The sequence below is a fragment of the Ochlerotatus camptorhynchus genome, unplaced genomic scaffold, assembly GCF_037179485.1.
Source record: "Ochlerotatus camptorhynchus isolate MF236.1 unplaced genomic scaffold, CSIRO-AGI_Acam_v1.1 ptg000170l, whole genome shotgun sequence".
In the NCBI taxonomy this organism is placed as follows: Eukaryota; Metazoa; Arthropoda; class Insecta; order Diptera; family Culicidae; genus Ochlerotatus; species Ochlerotatus camptorhynchus.
The window spans coordinates 146,868-166,600 of NW_027040660.1; the positions used below are offsets into that span (position 1 = coordinate 146,868).

Below are 19,733 nucleotides of genomic sequence, written 5' to 3' on the forward strand. Positions count from 1 at the left end.
TGTTTGGCTTAACGTTTCAAGAACAAGAAAATGGAATTAGAGCTACCATTACGAGCCGTAATTAAAAATATTTACTCTAGTGCGTTGTTTAGATAAGCACAGCTGGCGTGCTTATTGGAAGTTCAACGTACCATCAGCAAGATTATAAATTACTCATCGGAGCAAGTCTCCTTTCCCGTTTCTTGACAAGGATAGAGGCGGCGGTGAGGTGCGTCTTCCTATGATCACACGTGGGAAAACTTGGCCCCGAAAACAAATAATCCATATAGGATTGTTGCAACCAAAACCACTTTCCCGCCGTTGGATCACGTTTCATAAACCACCGGAATTTAGCGGCTGGTTAAGAGCTGTCACTCAATGCTACCCCATTTGGTGACGATCGAGCGACGGGGCCATTAAGCCCAACTGGTGTGTACCCTTTAACTTCACACTTCACTCATTATAGAGCAGAACGATATGGATCCCAGCAGTGATGCGATATTGAGCATGCTGATTTATTTCCCATGTTCCCGAAACGAAAGCAAAGTCGGGGGAGGAAGCCACTTTAGAAGTGATTATTTCATGCTTTTGTTAGAGCAAATGAGTCAATCACGGTGAGAAAGATACTTTCGAAGGGGGAGATCTCCCTCGTTTCTTCCCGTCGAATGTTTTGAAAACACTCTGACAATGTGTTTACAAACTAATTTTGATGAATATCGTTCATGAGCTGTGTCTTCATTTTATTATGGTAATTGGAACGTGTGAATGCGGTGGTGCAGGAGGGGAAGACAATCGAACGAATGAATTTAACGGATGAAATTTTTAGTTAGATTTATGTTCTTTTGCATGGTAAGGGTAGAGGGGACCTAATCAGTAAAGGCACAGCATACCCTACCGGAGGCGGTAGGTTCGGCTCCCGATACTATCAAGTAAATTGTTTACTTCCCTGTTCACTTAGATTATTTGACTGAAGTCAGGTTACTGGGTTTGATGAACAAGCAAATTAAATCGAAGACATCATATCAGGAAGCAATAATTGGTCAAGAAGCAACTTTGCCCAATCCAAGCGACAGATACAAAAGCGGTGCACTTGAGCGAATGTGGAAGCAACGCTTATAAAAATGAGCAAATACACAAACCTTTCTTCTGAGGATGTAATCTTTGCTATCAAATTCGTTCGAAGCATTTACCCACAGCCAAACAGACATAGCGCTTAGAAGAAAATGCTTCAAAAATATCGTCAGGCGTTTTTTGCATTCACTCTAGCACCCTCTATCATGCACATTCCCAAGCATTGATTTGCAACCGGAGTGTCCCTCGTTCATGCAATGTTTTCACTAGTTGCTTTTCCCTCGATCTGTCAACACATCGGTGTGGTAGATATACACTGAAACAAATCGACATGTACCGTTTATTGGATCCATCTTATAACATAGCAATGTCAGCAGATTTATTCATTCTATGTTATGATTGATAGATTCCATTGGATTATCACATAAAAACTATGACTACGATATGGAATGATTTCTATCGTAATTTCACATACTTAGTACTTGATAATACTTTGCTTCTAGCGTGGTTAGCGATAGATAAGATGTATATGAATATTGTCTGATATAATTCATGGTGAAACATGGTGGGAACATACATCTAGAAACGAATGGAAAATCATATAAGTTTGCACTATGAGGAAATTCAGTAAAATATACCTGTTTTCATGGAGGATAAGGATAAAGGATATATATATCTTATAAGATAATTCTGTTTATTTTATTGGAGTTGCTTTTAACGATTTTTGACGTTTGTTGATATGTCGCGTGTAAACAGACATGTAGAAACTATTGGACAGTCATTTAACTTTTCAGTATAGGAAAACATGTATATCTCATTGTAATAGCTTCCTTTGATTTTTGACGTTTAAAGATTGTAAATAGATCTATCTCAAATTATTATATTGTCATATAAATTTTCCTTTTAAGAAATCCAACAGCAAACATTTGTTTTGGCATGGTTTTCTGGGATGAATATCGCTCCCAATAAAATACATCCTACATGATTGTTCTTCATAAATTATTGAAACAATATTCAACGATGTTATCACTCATTAAAATGATTAGTTAAACTAAATATAGCTAACAACAATGATATTGTATTGAATAATCCTTGTTTGTTATTGTTCCATAAGATAAGAGATTCCGGAAAAGAATGTATTGAGATTGAAAAAAAATATTCTACTGTAATATTTACTTTGCTAAAATTGTAATTGTAAGCCTTCTACAAACATTTAGAAATTATCGCAGACTTCGGTAATTTTTATCGAAATCTGAACTGTTCGGTAAAAGCTACTTTGAAACTAAATCTTTACTAATATGACAAGATTTGATCATTTACACAAGCTTGAACATGTTTTGAAACTATTTTCAAATTCAATTGCCTTTAAAATGAAGGTCAAAGTTTTACCGAATGTTCAGTTGTTCTGATTTCGGTAAAATTTACCGAACACGGAAACAAAATCTTAGTGTCGGCTAATTCAGATTCCAGCACTAGTACTCGAACTTCATGAACCAGTTCCATGAACTCATATAATGTAGTCGTTGTTTAATTGCACACAGGAGCATTAAGAAGATTTGAATACACAACACCACCGAAACGGAGCATAATTTTGTCAGTGCTATTTTTCTTCACTCTAGCAAAACGAGCATATTGTTACACTACATGCCATGTCGGGAGAGCTGTTCTTACTTCATGCTAATTGAACGAGCTCAATCTTGAAGTCAGCCGTGGCCCAGTGGAATCGAGCGTAGACACCGAAAGCATCACACCTCACCAGTTCTTGATCGAATCCCAAATCAGCTACAATAACAAAAGACACAACTGTGAAAGCTCCCACTGCCTGATGTTTATTTTTCGATTTATTTTTAGAAATCGATTAAATATATGTGTCAAAAGAAGATGTAAATTTCATGTGATTTTCACATAAACTTTAATTCGATAGATTTATGACACATATATTATATTGTGGTGAAAAGTAAAGCTTATGCTTATGGGTTTCAAATCCATTTCAGTTAATTATTATAATTTGACCGATTTTCATTTATCATATGACGATCATATAAAAGTTACCAAATTATCAGCATTGTAAATGTATCAGATATTCATATAGAATTTACCTGACACATTTTCAATCATATAATTTTCATTGGATTATCTTATAGCGCAAATTTATTAGACTTCCACATAACAGGAATATGTCATATTGGCTCAGTGTATAGGTCTTGTCTGTGTGGCCTGAGTTGGCTGTGTTGAATAAAAACAAAACAGATGCAAGTCAGTGATGCCGGTTTGATTGAATTTTGCAGAAATACGAATCCGTAGCAGATATTTACAGAAGTGTAGGAACTAATACTTGAACAAGTGAAGGCAATGAGAAATTTAGTAACGTTATAAACGATGGTTATAATTAAATTAATACTAAGAGTGTTTGTGAATGAAATAAATGTCAGTTTAACAGTAAGACATAAAGAAATAATAATTGGTCGAGAAGGAATATTTAAGTAATTTATTACAGTGTAGAGGCTATCTAGGACACACTTCACAAAACGCATAAGGAAATGGCGTTATGGCCATTTTTAAAAGTGACAGTTATTCCGAATCACCCTGTAAAATAAAAATCTAACTTGGAGGGTGGATAAGAAAACCAATTTGGCAGAATAGGTAAACAACATTTCTATGAAATTTCGTACTTTTGTGAATTTAAACCCGGTTTTCTCAATAACTGTGCGTGCTAAAAAAAATAAACCATCTCGTTTGGAGTCAGCATGGTTCATTATATAAAATTCAAGCCTATATTTTAAAGGGAGGAGCAGAAATCCAACTTGGCAGAACAGGCAAACAATGTTTTAAAATAAGATACGTGCTTTTGTAAATTTAAACCCGATTTTCTCAACAATTGTGTGTGCTAAACAAAACTGAGTACCGTAATGTACCGAATACCGGACAGTCCGATAATCCGGAAATTTTATTTTTAAATAATTAGTACGTCTACTTTGCAACATAATGAACATATTTGATGATTCTGAACGATGACAAAAAGTCACAAATTTTACATGCTGTTTTGAGTATGGTAGGCTTTGATAAATAACTTTTTAAAGTGTCCGGATTTATGGACTAAGTGTCATTACGGTACATGTTTGGATTCACCGAGAAAAATTCTCTTAAATTCATTGCATTTTTGAATTCAGTATTTTCTATTAAAAGCATAATGTTTATTCTTCAAAAAAACGTCAATGAATATTGGAGAAGGGGCCTTGGTCAGCCATACGACGCAACTTAGTCACGATGCTCTCACAAAAGCGCTGGACGGCACTGAAATCATTCTCATTTTTTATTGAACACCCGTTATAATAAATGTTATTTGTTAACTGCAGCAGGAATTTGTGATTTGTGTAGGAATAGGAATTTGAGCGGGGTTCTCTCTGTTTATACTCTTTAGTATGACGCGCTTGACATAGATGGTCCACAGTAACTCACGAAGAGCTACAGATTCCGATCAATAGCGGTGCAGCTTCTTCCTCTTTCTATGGATGCTCATGTGGGCTGCAGCTCGCTGCTTGCAGGCAGCCTTTCGTTGTGTACTGGAGAACACCTCCACTCACCACGTGGTGATTGAATAATCACCGATTTGTGAGACCAGTTGGAATTCAACTTAGAAATCTGTGTTAGAGAAATCGATTATCGCAGGCAATCGGTGATCATTTTAATTATCATAGAATAAGTTGCACATCTGTTAAATTTTCAATAATGACATTTTGAAATATGATAAAGTCTTAATTTTAACAGATTCGATGAAACAAATCCTATCGATTGGCGTATTAAGAATTAAAATCCATCACCTCTGGATCAAAATCAGACCACTTTCATGCCACGACCGACTTTGGTTTTTGAAATCACACTGTTGCCTTAAAGTACATGGTATGTTAAATTTAAACATATCTAGATTAGCTGGAATTAGGCGCAACAGCTTTGTAAACAATGACTCCTCTCGATGATTTTTAGCAGTCTTCAAGGTGCAGCATCGCGCTTGTGAGCAAATAAGTTTTCGTACTCACACGAACATTCATTCTGTGCTCACGCATGCACTCAGCCAAATGAACAAGAGCCCGAGCGTATGTTTAAAGTTCATGCGCGCACTTCGTTTTCTTCAGCGCTCGAACATCAATGTTCGCACCCAAGCACAGATGATGGTTTCTTTTTCAACATTTCGAAACCATTTTTTCTAATGTTATTTTGATAAGCTTTGATTTCATGTCTAGCAAGTAATCGAAATGCAAAGTTCAGAAATAAAGGAATGCTATTTTCACTACGATGAAAATGGAAAATTATTCAAATGCAAAGTTGAAGGGTGTATTGGAAAACTCAAAGATTCTGCAAGTAGCTTGAGGAGACATATTGTGTAATTGGACAAACCGAACATTGCATCGCAAATCGGAATCACAGGATACAAGCGAAAGTCAGATCAACTAATTGTACCTCAAGAAGGAGAGGCTAAGAAATTGAAGACAGTAACTGAGCAAGTAGATCCTATCGAATTTAAATGCGGATTAGTTGAAATGCTTGCCATAAACTCGGTTCCTTTTAACTTTTTTAACTCGAAAGCATTTCGATCGACAATTGGAATTCTAGCCAAAGCTCTAAATATTCCGTCATACGGTGAAGCAATGTCTTCGATGATCCCAAAAATTGCAAACATCATACGAAGCATGATTGCTAAGGAACTCAACGGATTATTTGCTTTGGAATTCGATGGTGCTCAACGGCACAACCGGAACATTTTTTGGATCAATGCGAGAACTCTAGTCAATGGCAAGTTTCGAACGTGAACTCTGTCCATGATGGAAATAACCACACCCCAGACTGCTGAAAACTTGCGACTGCGAGTTGAAGAAGTTTTGAAGTTTTATGATTCCGGTGTGGTGCATATTTATTCGTGTACTACGGACAATGGCAAGAATATGTTACAATGTGTGCAGGAATTGAATAAGTCTCAGCACATGGCTCTCGATTCGGAAACTGAGTTTAGCTATGAAGACATGTTCAGCAATGAAGAAGAGAAACACGATGAATATATTGCCAAAGATGACACAACACAGGTTGATCAAGAAGTGAATGAGATGTTAGAGGCGGTAGAAAGCATATGTGCCGCGCATACAATCAAGTTGGTGGTGAAGGACGTGATTAATGGAGAAGACTAAAGTTTGAAGAAAATCCGAAAAATAGTGAAATTCTGTCAGAAAACCGAATATAAACCCTTTTTCGATTTGGCAAAAGTACTTCTTCCGAAAATTGACGTCGAAACCAGATGGGGTTCTACATATGTATGAAATTGTTGCATGCCTATATGCCTAAAGTACTTTTTATAAAGATTTGGGCTGCAAATTTGATGATCTCCGGCTTACAGAGGACGACTGGGATTACGTCATAGAATTTTCATGTGCATTTGAACCTGTGTATGGTCTAACAAAGAATCTACAATCGGATGACTTAATTTTGGGTGACGTGTATAAGTTTGTGAAGATGTTTCAGCTGAAACTAAAACAAGTCCCACCGGGCAACAGGTTTTCCGAAAAAAATGTTCATGCAATAACCACTCGAGCAACAGTAATGATGGATAATAACGCATTCCGAGCCGCGTTACTATTCGATCAACGCTGGTGTTTCATTGACTCACCATATGTTACGACAGACGACAAGCTTGTAAGTATTTTTAGTTGTTGTTTCAAATATTTAAAAAAAATAATATCTTTGACAACTGACAATACATGGAAATTTGGTTTGTAAGGATTTTTCTGATCTAAATCACTTTCAAATAGCTGTGATTATATATGTTTATGGGTTTCATCCATATGCGTTTTGGACTTTGAAGAAAGAAAAAAAAAAGAAAAAAATCGAAGCCCTTGACTGAAACAATGCTCAGATAGCATCAATGTTTTTTGAGTATTAATTAGGACTGAAAAATAAGTTACATCGGAAGTTTCCTTGAAAATAATATGTAGCTTAAATTTCAATCTATTTTCTGTTCAAGTCTACTTTTCAATGAGAAAAGTAACGATGAAAATATAAACGATTTATTCAGAACTGATATCAATCAAAACTCACCACATATTTCTTGAAATTATTCGTGATTTATATAAGCCCGTTGTTTCACAGTACCGTAAAACGGGGTATACTTGATAATGCGGGTAACTTTGATAGTATAATATAAAGAATAAATTTACTTGCTGTGCTTTTTCCAAATAAAAAATATTGGTTACATATTGTAGCTTAGGGTATTTCCGTTGATTTGGTGTATAGTTTTTATATAGTATGTGTTACATATTTTAAAAATATTAAAAAACCATTTTCGTGTTTTCCGTCTTTTTGAAGAAGCACTCAAACCATCACTTATGAAATGTATTTCCGATACAGCCATCACACATTCAATGTTGTATTCTTATTGCTTATGAAGTTTTCTGATTATATACTCATTCAAAGTTTCATATTTAAAGAACTAAATTGTTTGAGTTTCACTCATTTCTTTTCTACATTCATCGAGCATTCTCAAAGTAACCCCAAATCAAAATACTGAAGTTCGCTGCGAATGTCCCCACAAACGCTCAATGATTTGATGACTATTCGGTTCAGTCGTGATTTGCTGCCTGCTGCCATTAACAAATTCCAACAAACTGTATAAATCTTTTACCTTCTCGTTATTTGTTATTTTGATTTTCAACTGATTGATTCGATTTGTTGTTTTATTGTTTAGGAGGTTAAATAAATGGAAACTAAAAAATGCGTATATTACTGAGCAATAATAAAAGAATAAAACCCACCAACCATTTTCCAAATTTTCGTGCAGCTTTTGTCCGACATTTCTTTTTTCCAGAATGCTACATCCACTTCCTCTATTAATCCTTCTTTATTAAAAAAAATAAAATTGAACTGCACTATAAACATTGCGCAATGCTTGGCTGACTTTAAGTCTTTTAAAAGCAATTTTTAAATAATTTAATAACTGGCAACTACGCGCAGTTAGAAAGATATTGGTGTTGACGATTGTCGCAAAACCGGACAAAATCTCTTTTTAAATTACCCACGTTAAACCGCAATTATCATCTCGCCAACACCAACCATCACGTAAAACCTCCGAGTGCAACCCCAATGTTCGAGCACATGCGCAAGCACGAAACATCAAGCCTGAGTTCATTTACGCTGCGCTCACCCCAGATTTTGTTCATTTCTCTCAAGTTCGATGTTCGTGTGTAAACATGAGCCTGAGAGAGAACACGCGCTCTGAATGAACTTGCACTTCTGAAATTTGAACTCACGCTCAGCGCCGTGCATGTTTACGTGAAGACTGATTTTTAGGAATTCAAGGCAGGCCCACGCAAATCAACATTACCGTCGGGTAGGGGAAGTCTCACCCTACCTGATGGTGATGTTGATTTGCGTAGGCGAGCCTTGACTTTCAAGACATCATCCAAAGAAGTCATTGTTTACAAAAGCTGTTACGCCCTAATTCCAGCTCTATTTTGATATGGGAACTGACATCCGATTGATGACCTTGGCAAATGTCCAAAACTTACTCTTTTACAAATGTATGGTGGTCCTGAAAAGGACCGTTTTGTCGTGATGACTGAGTAATGCTGAGCAATTAGGGTATTAAACACAGATGAGGCTGGTGAGCTGTTTGTTGTTTGGAATGAGGGTGACGCGCTTGGCATAGATGGCCCACAGTGACTCACGAAGAGCTACTGATTCCGATCAATAGCGGTGCGGCTTCTTCCTCCTTCTATGGATGCTCATGTGGGTTGCAGCTCGCTGCTTGCAGGCAGCCTTGCAAACACCGTTTGGTGAGACCGAATTGAATTCAACTTTGAAATCTGTGTTAGGGAAGTCGCTTTTCGCAGGCAATCGGTGATAATTTTAATTATCATATCAATTGCACATTCGTGTTATTTTCAATAGTGACATTTTGAAAAATGATAAATTCTTAAATTAAACAGATGCGTAGAAATATATCAGATCGATTGGTGATCAAATTATTGAAATTGGTCCAGGGGCAGCTGAGCTATTAACGTTCAAAATCTTTCATAATTTTGTTACATATTCCATTTTCGGTTTTCACAAAGTGTACCCCCATATAGAAATCACAGACGTAGTCCTACGTCAAAAAAACAGTACTTGGCATCAGATTATTATCAGTTTTAAAGGGTGTCCAAAGTTAAATTGCATCACTTTCAAAAAGCTGTATCGTTTTGCCTTTTGGGTTAATTTTAATGAAATTTGATTGTTTGTTTGATGATGGCCTCGTGTGAAATTTCTAGTAGTTTTGAAAATGGAGTCGAAGAAACAGCGCGTGTACCAGAAAATTTTGCACATTCATCTCAAGAATCGAGCAGGAATACGTTCATTCAAAGTTCAGAAAGCACCAAACCGCAATGAACGACAGAATAGGACAGCTAGAACGCGGGTACGTAAGCTGTACACACAAATGTTCACAAGACCACACTGCTGTATCATGGACGAAGAAACATTCGTGAAAGCGGACTTCAAACAAATTCTGCGAAGCCAGAATGTGACTGCGAAAGACAAGTTCGATGTTCAGAGTCCCTCAGGAAACAGCAAGTGATGAAGTTTCTCAAGAATTTCATGATTGGGCAGGCGATTTGTTCGTGCGGAAAACGGAGCAAGTCTTTCGTAACAAATAGAACCCGTAAATGACCAAGTGCCTGCAGAAACGACAGCCACTACGTTCTAGAGTGATGCAAGACGAATGGGGGTCTTTTCGTGCCGAAAGATCTAAATCCCCCAAACAAACCGGAGTTGCGGCCGATCGAAAGATACTGGGCTACAAGAAACACGAGCTCCGTAAGCATCCTAAAGTTGTCACTATGGAGCAGGAAATGTTGAAATGATGGTTGAAATCAGAAATAAAAAACTACTAGGAATAGCTCTATGGGGTTGTACGCAATGGTGACGTGGTCTTAATATATAATAAATGTTATTTGTTATAAAACAGCAAACAAAAAGGGTTATCTTCCATTTAATTCCACTTAATTAATTTTGGTATCCATGACAGATACATATTTCGATTACAATGTGCAGTCAGCGTCATTCCCACTTAAGACTTATCAAAAACATCCCCTAGGTAAAAATGTCAAGATCACAGGTATAAAAATGAAACTACAACGTGTAGAATCGGAACCTACCTAACTAATAATAACCAAGATTTAAGTAAAGGAGAAAAATCTATTCCAATCTCTAATAAGGAATGTTAACTGCAGCAGGAGCTTGTGTTTTGTATAGGAATAGGAATTTGAGCGGGATTCTCTATGTTTATACTCTTTAGTATGACGCGCTTGACATAGATGGCCCACAGCGATTCATGAAGAGCTACTGATTCCGATCAATAGCGGTGCGGCTTCTTCCTCCTTCTATGGATGCTCATGAGCGCTGCAGCTCGCTGCTTCCAGGCAGCCTTCCGTTGTGTAATGGAGAACACCACTACTCATCACGCGGTTATTGAATAAACACCGTTTGGTGAGACCGGATGGAATTCAACATTGAAATTATCATAGCAACAGTTGCACATTCATGAAATTTTCAACAGTGACATTTTGAAAAATTTGAAGTCTTAAATTGAACAGATGCGTAGAAATATTTCTGATCCATTGGTGATAACATTATTGAAATTGGTCCAGGGGCAGCTGGGTTATTAACGTTCAAAATCGTTCATAATTTTGTTACATGTTCTATTTTCGGTTTTCACAAAGTGTACCTCCATATAGAAATCACAGACTTGTCAAAAATGTCGATTTAACCGTTGTACAAAACCTTATGGATGGAAGAAAGTTCTGGCATTTGGATTTGGTGAAGAAATAGAGTAAAATAATGATAGGCGTCTGGCCTTACCGATATCAACTTTTCAGACTTGGGAATATGTTAGACGTTTCAGCCTTTGGGCTTGGTCTGCCGTCTCTTGCTGAATGTTCCCCACCTAGAGTGCATTTATTATCTTACGATAAATGCCCAACGAGTTTTTATTAGAATTCCGGAGACAATAAAAAAAAAGTTCAGACACAGACAAGCATTCTAATCAAGGGCGTAAACCTCACGATAATCCGTCGCATATTGTGCCACCCAGCTTCGATACTAGCATCCAGCTGAGCCACATTTGGTACAATCTCTTGAATAGTGTTCAACCATTTAGCACATGATAAATGAGCACGCTTAGGAGACGTCATAAATTTGGGAGACCTTTCCAGCTAAATCATCCTAAATTATTCGACAAATTTTTCGCGTTGAAGCATTTCATTTGCAGCAGGAAAAAATCCACTTTTCTAACTAAGCCCCCAAAATGTCTGGCTTGTGACAACGATCACGGGGTCTCTGTCAGACGACAAAGCAAATGAAGGGGAAAAAAACAGTCGGTATTGAAATGAATGCAACATGCGACCAGTGTAATTATGCTTATGGTTTGCATATAAACAGAACTCAACAGATTTTCAAGTGGATTTTTCCTCAGGACGGAGACAACAAAAAACAAGATTGCAGAGTGAACATGTGGCGCACCAGAATCCGTCGTACGTCACAAAAGGATATGATCGCAGTTTGGTGTTTGCCTGCCAGCGAGAGCGAGTGGTTTGATCGAGGATGAACAGCAGCTGCAAATGGAATAAATAATATTTTTTATGGTCCAGGATTAGTGCACAAAAAAGTGCATAGTTCGCGGCGAAGGCCCCGACATGGAATTAAGGATCAAGTGGAAGAGTTTCTGTGGCAAGAATCTCGTTAGATCTAGCAACAATGTGTGATTTTATGACCGCATTTAACTACTGCGGCCGCATGCATGAAGTAGACCGGGAGGAACAAATCCGGCAGTTTGAATTTTTGTGTGGACAGTTTGAAGCATGCCTCGATTTGATGTGGTTGTAAAATTCACACAAATTTTCGGAGCGCAAGTGAGTAAACAAAAATTGTGCTGCTTAATTGCACTTTTATTGCAATTTAATGGCACTAATGGTGTGAAAATGGCGCATATAGCGATCAAATCTCGATGCCTAAAAGATGAGGAAGTAACGTTAGGAACCCTTTTTTTGTTTCATCAACATTGTTATACTTTGTAGCAGGTCGGATTTTGAATTTGAAAGTGCTTAAATTATGACCGAGCGATCCAAGGCGTGAAATTCGAGAAAATTGAATTCTGTATTCGTTTCACACTTTTCCTTTTTTCGTTTACAAGACTAGTGGGTTGGTACAGTTTAGTTACACATCATAACTTACCAATTGAGGGGACGCCAGTCAGAATGAGAACAAGAAAGCGTTTACAAATAACTTGCCAGCCCGAAATGACATAAATTAGGTCAGAGGGCTAGCTGAAAGTGGCGTGAAAAATGAATCAGTAAGTAATTATTTTGAGGATTTAATTTACACTGGGAGATAATTTAAACTAGTTTTTCGAACGCCAAACCGCTACGATTCAAATTTGTCCAACAAGTGCGAACAAGTCTTATTCTGGCGATGCGGTCATGTTTTCCTGGGTTAAATAAAACTCCATGACTTAAATAAAAAATCGTTTGGAGAAAAAATAGAACGCTCGAAGAATACTCGATCTAAGAAGAATTTAATATTTTTCCAATCCAAACCAGACGTTGAGCAACCAGCAGCACAAAGCAATTAAATAAATCTCAATTGAAAGAGTAGTGCAGTACCTACGATGACGATCATGTCGCGACGGGTGGCCGACTGAGGGACAGAGGGAGCAGTTTACGCGTATTTTATGGATGCGACAGCATAAAAATAAAACACTTTTTGACCCCATACTAGGAGCGAAGAAGGATTAGACAATATTTTATCGATGGATGGTGCTTACTTCTTGAGAATGTTTGGTGTACGGAGGAATGAATTTCGATATATTTTTTCTCAAGTTGTCGCCATGCGACATTAAGGCGAAGGTGGATCAGGTTAGAGTAACTAACTTCATCGATTTTTATTTATTTATCAGAATTATTTGAGGTTATTCTGTGAGATCTTCAGCCCACTTGGTTGAGACACTTTTATGGAAGTGGGAAGTTTTAATAAATTTTCATTGCAATAGTCGTCGGTCGGCCGAACCTTCGGATACGAGTTTTTAAAAAACAACATGTTCGGCTGAATCTCCGTTCGGGATGTGCTGCGGTAGTCCTTCCTTCGCTTGATCACTAGGATGAGGTCCATGTGAATTAACTGTAAAGTTTCCCATGGATTCTTTTCCCTGCCAATGTGGTGCTGTTATCGCCTCAGCAAATAGGATGACTCTCTTCTGGGGATGAACGTCGACCGTTTCCCACGTCGGTTAGTTTTCCCTTATGGTTTGAACTGTACTCGCGAATCTAACAACATTTAATACATCCTACCGTCCGGGAGCTTCGGATTAAAGTTTTTAAAAAGAACTGTTCACGACTAACGCTAAACATCAATTTGGGTATTAACAAACCCAAACCTGTCAAACTACCTATGCTGCATTTCCTGTAGCTGTTTACTCGGAGCTGTGTACCTATTCCTGAGGTTGCTTACGCTGGTGGTTTATTTATTTATTTATTGTCGTGTCGGGGGCGACCCCGGCGTAGTGGTTAACATACATACCTCTCACGCCAAAGTCACGAGTTCAAATCTTACCCCCGGACAAGTCGCGAATGACCCAAGAGTGTTAAAGTGACTATAATAATAATAAAAAAAAAATAAAAAATAAAAAAAATTGTCGTCGATCATATGTATACCGTTTTGTTACATTAATAATTTTATTCTTTGTTTTTAATAGTAATAATGAATAAAGAAAAACATACAAAATAAGTTAAGCAGCGTTTGCTTTAATAATGTTGTATATTTACGTGTTAAAATTACGAATTAAATTGAAGTGGTAATCTTGTCCAACCTAATTTACGAAGCGCAAAAAATAAGAATTGCTTTTGTACCGATTCTATTCGTTCCTCGTGCGTTATTGAATAAGGTGACCAATAGACTGATGCAAAATTTGAAATTTTCGCTCCACAGTGTTCAAACGGTTTCAAATCGGGTCCTGATTAGCCTCCGAAAGTTTAAACTTATTTGATAAGAAACAGACTTGGCACAAATCATTTGATGTTTATATGGATATTACTATGGGAAAACAAAACTTTTTGTTGATTGTCTTCTAGCCTTTTTACATATTGTACTGTTAACACATTCCTATAATTATGGGAATTTTCATCAGCTACAAATTTGCAGACAATCGTTTTTCAGCCAAACGTTAAACTAAATAGTTATTAATTGTTTAAGAGATTGATAATCTTATGGCAAGATTAAGCAACTGTATAGTGGGCAACACTGTATTCTGCAGTGTGACATAGTAGCCATGATTTTTGTCCTCTATTCTACGTGCCATAAACACCAATGTTGCCTGCTGAACAGTTGATTGAGCATAATCATAAGACATCAGTGTCTTGAATCATTAATAATTTTTGTTCCTTACATTTAATCGAAAAATGGTCTTGAACAAAGTTGTAGCTGAGAAAATTTTCAACAAGCTTAGTTATCATTTTCTAAAGTAAAGTGAACTGGTGAGTTTTTAGATCGATATGAACCGAAATTATGGTTTCTCCACAATAATTCCCATATAAACTTCAAATGGATTGTGCCAAGTCAGTTTCTCACTAAATGAGTTCAAATTTTGGGAGGCTAATCAGGGCCCAATTTGGAACCGTTTGAGCACTGTGGAGCGAAAATTTCAAATTTTGCATCAGTCTAGTGACCAAACTATGCTGCGGTATTCAAGTATTGACCTCACATAGGCAATGTACAGTGTTTTTATTGTGTACGGTGTAATTCTTGGCTAGCTCAAGGTTTACTCTTTCTCTAGGGTCGGCACAATACTTACACGGAGTAGACTCTTTTTTTTTATTATAGTCACTTTAACACTCTTGGGTCATTCGTGACTGGTCCGGGGGGTGAGATTTGAACTCGTGACTTTGGCTCACTTATCAAACAAGGTGGACTTAAACATCAATAGAGAACAATAGATACACAGATTCATGCATGAAGGCTCAGATAGAAAGTAAGAATGGTTACAAAATTATTTTCTATTTATTTTTATTTCACTCATATCGGGAAGGATTGGGATTGTTTTTTTTTTTGCGAATCATTGTGGCTGATGCTGGAACTGGTGGTGCCCTTAGAATGTCATACGGCGTAGGAGAAAGAGTAAGCAAATGGTCGGGAACATACCTATTGTAACGGGAGTAGGAGAAGGAAAGGGTGGGTGCCGAATACAACCTTCACTTGAGCGCCAGGCAAGTCTTTTCCTTGCCGTGAAGGAGCGTGTTTAGAATCTCTCTTTGAATACCGTGCCCAGCTGGGAGACCTCAAGGTGAGTCCAAATCCTCAACCGTCTACCCACGACCAAAACTTTCCACACCAAACTCACGGAAGGAGTTACCGAAACAAAGCGGAACTTACAACAACTTAAGGGTAGACCCGGTTTCCTTTGAAGGTTTTCCAAGTCTAGAGCCTATACTAAGATAGCGAAACAAAAACCGTATCTGCATAAACCGATCTCATACATTTAAGCTAGGGAGTTGCCTCATAGATTTTTTTTTTTTTTCTTTATTTAAGAAATTTTTAGCCTTAGGCTAGTTCATCTCTAATTGCCTCATAGAGGTAACTCTAAGACTAGAAGGTCCCGAAATAACGTGCTCAACTTTTTGGCTCAGCTCTGTTACTCTCTTCGGTCCCAAGCTAATCGATTCACCCCTCGAAACATAGGAAAATCCACTAGCCCCTCACTTTATCTGTCAAATTTTCATAGCGAATCAAAACAAACATTGTGTAGTAGTAGAATTTCGACTAGAATGTGGTACGTTAGTCGATTTGCTTGGGACCAATAGGCTAGTCAAGTAGTGAGCCAATTTAAAATCGTTAGTTTCGTATTGATTGTTGGTTGCCTTGCGATCAAGAAACACTATCATAATCTGATTTTCTACTTCATAGCGCTATTTGGTTTATTCTGCCCATGGACGGCATTTATGGAAATTTAGAACAGTGTACACACTCAGCTACGTTTTGTTGTTCGGTAATTTTTTACCGGAAATAATCGGTAAATTTAGTTTATTACAATGAAGTAATGAAATTGGGTTGTTAGCGGAATGCTAAATAAAACAACAAAAAAGGTTATCTTCCATTTAATTCCACTTAATTTTGGTATCCATGACAGATACGTATTTCGACTACAATGTGCAGTCTTCATCAGTGTTTTTTAGTTTATTACAGATTTTTTTTTAGTTTATTACAGATTTTTCGGTAAAGAAAAATAATTTCACTAATATTCGGTAAAATTTTAACGGAGATTCGGTAGTTTGATTATAAATTTGATGAACTCCGTAAAAAATTACAGAACGGCTGTGCCAAAACCCCGAATTCGGTAAAAAATTACCGAACAAACTGTAAATCACAAGTAATTTCACCGAAATTTTGTACTATCAAACTGTCAAATCTGGAGAGGCAAATTAAGTTTTAAAAAATTACGATCGAGCTGTTAGGGATAAAAATTCTTGACCACGATTAATGGATCACCGACATATTTCGTGAGTAATTGTTTACTTAGCAAATCCAATTATTTTCCAGGCATTGTCAGTGATAGCGTGTATTTCACCGTGATTTGATTGCAGGTTATTTATCTTGACTCCATCGCATAGCTTCGGGCTCTAACGCTTTTCGGCGACAAATACATTTTTTTATTGCACGTATCACAAGTACAGTGAAAATTTTAAAATTAAATAAAGGCTGAATAATATTATTTCAAGACTTTTTAATTCAAATTAACTGAAAAAGGTAGTAAAATTTTAAAATCATGGAAAAACAGTTTAACAGAACAGCTCATATAAAAATTCGTCTACCGAACTGATTACGGAACGCAAGGTTGCAAATACTCATTTCAGCTAAAACAATGTTTTTTTAAAATTATGAAATAATTAGATGCCGTGATCATATTTTGGATTGGTAGGATACAAGAAGAGGTTGCAAAGAATGTGTTTGACATATTAAACCTGTTTATTTCACTTCATGAGAGTCACAATCAGCGATTTTTCACAAACTCACTAACTCACTCACTCACTCACTCACTCAGCGATCAGAAAATCGCTGATTGTGACTCATAGAATGCAAAATTTACAGGTTTTATATTTCAAACGCATACTTTGTAACCTCTTCTTGTAAGTTACAAGTGAAACATACCATCATACCATCTTTTGGTTTTATTATTCCGAAAAAACATTATTTTAGCTGAAATGAGTATTTGCAACCTTGACCGAACGTTCAGCTGTTAAAAGATCGGTTAAAAATTACCAAGCACGGTAACAATTTCTGAGTGTGTACACACTTAGATTTTTCGTCGAGATGGGCACCACCGAGCAGCTCCGCATTTCATTTTACTGGATCTCAGTGAAAATCTTGCCGAGATTCAGCTAACAAACGGGAATTTTGCCGAGATCTCAGCTAACAAACATATTTTTTGATGAATTTCCAGCAAAATAAAATGCTGAGCTGCTCTGTGGTGCCCATCTCGGCAAAAAATCTAAGTGTGTATAAGGGCAATTAATGCATTTTCTTACATGTTTTTGTGCTTAACATTAGGGTTAGTTTTTGTACACATGGTTCGATTGTTTTTTTCTTTCAATTGTTTCTACTTGCCCTCCTGCAACTCGTTGGTGGAGGCGTCCTTCGTAATCCCTCGTAGTCCAACGATGCGTCGACGCAAGTGCACCTGCTTGTGGGGGTGGCATGTACGGTGGTTCCCGTAACACGTGTTTGCTTCGCTAATGGTGGCCCTCTAGGGCCAAGCGAGGGTCCTACCATAGAGGTAACTCTAAGACTAGAAGGTCCCGAAATAACGTGCTCAACTTTTTGGCTCAGCTCTGGTACTCTCTTCGGTCCCAAGCTTATCGATTCACCCCTCGAAACATAGGAAAAACCAATAATCCCTCATTTTATTTGTCAAACTTTCATAGTGAATCAAAACAAACATTGCGTAGTACTAGAATTTCGACTAGAATGGGGTACGTTAATCGTTTGCTTGGGACCAATAGGCTAGTCAAGTAGTGAGTCAATTTAAAATCGTTAGTTTCGTATTGATTGTTGGTCCTACTACGGAGAAAGCGAACAGTCAGCTAGTTCGCTGGGTGGTTCGTCACTTGGCTACCGGAATCGATCGTTTCCACCACTTGGCGCACACGTGTCACACAACTCATGCAGACGTCGCACACGTGTCGCCCCGTTTCGTCGGATGTTGCACACGGCCAAAACGGTATGTTTCGGGAATATCTCCTGCTGTCACACGTGGGTGTCGCTTCGACGTGTCCCGTGGAAGGTTTAACCTAGGGGTGGCACCTTCGTTCGAAGGAGTTCTTCGAACGAATTTCAAACGAAATTTGGTTTTGTCGCAGACCTCTGGTTCCAAATGTGTAGGTTTATAATTTGTATTGTTCTTCACAATGCCAACCGACACTCAGTCTTGGCGTAATTCTGATTAGTCGAGGAAACAATAGTTGGTTAGGTGATTGTTCGCACAACTTCACAATGGCGCTTAATTTTTTAGAGGTATCACCTTCTGTCTGCACCACTGACCTACTCCACCTACTGGTACTTTTTTATACCACTAACATTAACGGATGACTATTTATTCCTCACTTTAAAATAGCGTATGACCTGTTTGCTGATCAAACTAATAAAGACCGGCTCATGCAGATGAGGGTATGCTTTAACCCCAAGAACGAACCCGACTCATTCGGTAGTTTTCGTGTTTTTCATTGCGAGAAGAGTAATTTATGGACGACCTCTCCTTTTATCGGAAATCGAAAATCGCTGACAGAACCCCTTCGGCGTTTCGCAGCTTGGATGGAATAGAGACTAAGAACGCCGACACGTGCATGCAAGTGAAGGTTGTTTTCCAATGAGATATTTTGTAGGGTAATCTCGGAAATCTGTAACCACGTTACACTATCAGCTGCATGCTGTTGCTGCGTACGCCCGCAGGCCGTCGTGATGATAAGGTGCTCACGGAAGGAGAGGAGAAACACATCGGTCCAACCACAAGCAAGCGGGGGCGAACCCTCCGGTCCTTACTGGGCTGGGACTTCCTTAGCGTCCTCTCTTCGGCGACCGTGTGTAGTGGACGGACTGACGTGGGAGCCCGCCGACTACCTGTACCGCTGTTGGGTTCACTGGAGTGCTGGGGAATGCTTTATGAGGCCTACGAGTGTCGAGGTTAAATTCCACTGGGGCACCACGTGTCTTACTGGGGTGCCACGCGTCTTGTTGGAGTGCTTAAAGCACGTGTTGGTCTCACTTCTGGCACGAGGGATATTCCCGAATGACGTCCACGGTAGGGTAATTCGGTACTCTTCACGAAGACCAGTAAACGCGCTCGACCATATATCCGACTCCGGAATTAAGGAACTCCGCGGCTTTCCAACATCCAAACTCTCCGGAAAAGCATCACTGATCGATCACGTATGATAACACCTCACACACGTAAAATTTTTTCCGATAGAACGGATCCCGGGTGGACTACGACCGAAAAATCGTCGTCGATCTTCACTTATCTTCAAATCCGAGTAAGGGTAAATGTCTCAATCGGTTTTTTTTGACGTAGGACTACGTCTTTGATTTCTATATGGGGGTACACTTTGTGAAAACCGAAAATGGAA

At 38.2% G+C, this 19,733-nt stretch overlaps 1 pseudogene; it reads left to right on the plus strand.

Moving 5' to 3' along the window:
• Positions 1 to 5,733: 5,733 nt before the first annotated feature.
• LOC135701615 (uncharacterized) lies at positions 5,734 to 19,295 on the plus strand (annotated as a pseudogene).
• Positions 19,296 to 19,733: the final 438 nt, after the last annotated feature.